Source organism: Panthera leo, chromosome B2 (assembly GCF_018350215.1).
Source record: "Panthera leo isolate Ple1 chromosome B2, P.leo_Ple1_pat1.1, whole genome shotgun sequence".
Lineage (NCBI taxonomy): Eukaryota > Metazoa > Chordata > Mammalia > Carnivora > Felidae > Panthera > Panthera leo.
In genome coordinates, this window is record NC_056683.1 from 79548948 (window position 1) to 79551423 (window position 2476).

A 2476-nucleotide genomic window follows, 5' to 3' on the forward strand; every position below is an offset into this window, starting at 1 on the left:
GGCCGCCCGGCCTGCGTCACCCGCCCTCGCCCGGGTTTTGTGAAGTTGCCCTGACGTGGCGGTCGCTTCGTGGCGGTCGGTCGGCCGGCTCCGGCGTCCGTCACTGCGTAGTCGCCGCTGGCCCCGCGGAAAGCGCTCCGGGGTCTGCAAAAGCGTACGGCGCCCTCGTCTGCCCCTCGCCCAGGCCCAGCGGAAGCCGACCTTTTGCCGGGCCTGTCCGGGGTCCCCCGGCGCTCGCGGGTATTACGGAAGAACGGCGCGGCCGGAAGCGGCCCAGCCCTACTCGCCGCCGGTGGGCTCCTGGAGCCGGGCCTGAGAGTCCAGAGGGGCCCGGGCTCCAGCTGCCCGCGCGCTGCACAGCCTTGTCTGTGATCCAGTATAGCTGATGGGAGTGGGAACAGTCACGTGCGGAAGGGAAAATCCAGTGATAAAGGAATGGAGTAGGATTTTTAGAACAGTTTTTTTAAGATAATGTCATCAGGTGCAAGACACTTGTAAGCATTTATTTATAGTTAGTTATAAATAATTGTGACTTGCCAAATAAAACTAAGGGAATTACGTTGAATTTGCGGGAAAGCATACAAATACGTAAGGTTGAACCTCAGAGGACACAGTTCATGCTTCATTATGGAAAAAATGGGATTAAGAGAAAGAGGGCTTGGGTTCTTGAAGGCCTAAAGGAGGGGCGAGAATTTAGGAAAGAGGGAGGGATTGGCAGACTAGGGAGGATGAAGAGGGAAGGAAGGAATTCTAGGTGAGATGAAGAAGGGTTAATCCTCCTGGCCAAGTTACATTTTGTTATATAAAGAATTGTACCAGCAACCTTTTGTAAAGAGTGAAATTGGGAGGGAAGGGAAGAAATGGAGGATATCTAAAATAAAATTAGATGATATCTTTCAAGCCTTTCCATGTTGTTGTTTTCTGAAAAGTAAAGGGATAATCAGATTGGCTGAGATGCGCAAACCAAACCAAACCCCAATGTGCTGCTTCGTTCATTTTTTCATTCTTTGTTATTAAATCTTCAAATTGTCTAACATTTGACAGTTTTGCAAAAGCCAGTGGCAATAGGCCTCACAATGAAGAGGCTTGTGAAACAGGTATTATCATTCCTATCTGATAGCTAAGGAAACAGAGTTCTGAAAGCATTAGGAGCCTTTCAGTTACTCATCCTGCAGGTCGGTCAAATTCCGAATGCTGTAGTCTCTGGGGGCTCTCCTCCTTTATTTCCTCTGCACTGAGAGTGGGACATTTTTCTTTTCTTTTTAGAAGATACTACCACCTAGTCTGCTCCTTAGTGCTGAAGGGGTTCAAGACAGCCCCCCCCCCCCAGAATGTGCCACTTGACATATGGATTATTTTGAGTTGAAGGCGCTTGAGACCCTGCAAGCTGAAGAGAAACTTTTGTCCGTCTCTTAACCACACAGAAAAATCTAAATTGGGGGTATTTCCCAGAAAAAGGATTGTTAGCAGAGATAAATTTTATCTGAGTGACCCATCTGTATTGCAGAGCAAACGTCTAATAACCAAACATCTGTTCTCCTTATTGCCCTGTGAAGTGCCTTCCTTTCCTCTGAAGTCCCAGACCCGGAGCCCTTCTCCTTAGTTCAGGATGACATACAAGCCTCATTTTGCCTGACTTTGGAGTTTCCATGTCTATGTGGATTCCCTGTATGTATGCTGTTAACTTTTATTTTCTCCTGCTTATCTGTCTCGTGTCAATTTGATTCCTAGTCCTGCTAGAAGGACCTTGAAGGGAACAGGAGTTCTTGCTCCCTGAAAAGAGACAAAGAATTCTTGCTCCTTAACAGGCTTCTTTCCTCCACCAGACTGGCTCCATAGGAATTATAATCTCTCCTTTCTTGGTTAAAAACAAAAAAATTTATTCTGACAGTGTAGTTCATGGGCACATGTTAAAGTTTATTAAAGTTGTTGCAAGAGCAAAGACCTCTAGCAAGCCAATTGAAAGATTTCTCTCAGCAGAAACGTTTATAGAGAAAAGTTTATTTATTTACAACCACTATCGTTGCCCTATATGGTTCCTCTTTTCCTTAGATAGTAAAGAAGTCCTGTGAAGTGCAGGTCTACCACTCATCTTCATTTGCATCCTAGGAGCAAGGCCAGGACTATTCTGAGCATCTACTGTGTATTGGGCCCAGTACTGGGCACCTGATATACATCAATTCATTTATTCTTCACAACAATACTGACAGCAGCGTAGGTTATTTATACCCATTTTACTGATGAAGGCAGTTGAGGTCTCAGAAAAATGAGCAATTTTTGTAAAATTTATTTTTGAGACAGAGATAGAGCACAAGCAGGAGAGGGGCAGAGAGAGAGGGAGACACAGAATGTGAAGCAGGTTCCAGGCTCTGAGCTGTCAGCACAGAGCCCAACATGGGGCTTGAACTCATGGACCATGAGATCATGACCTGAGCCGAAGTCCGACACATAACCGACTGAGCCACCCAGGCACCAT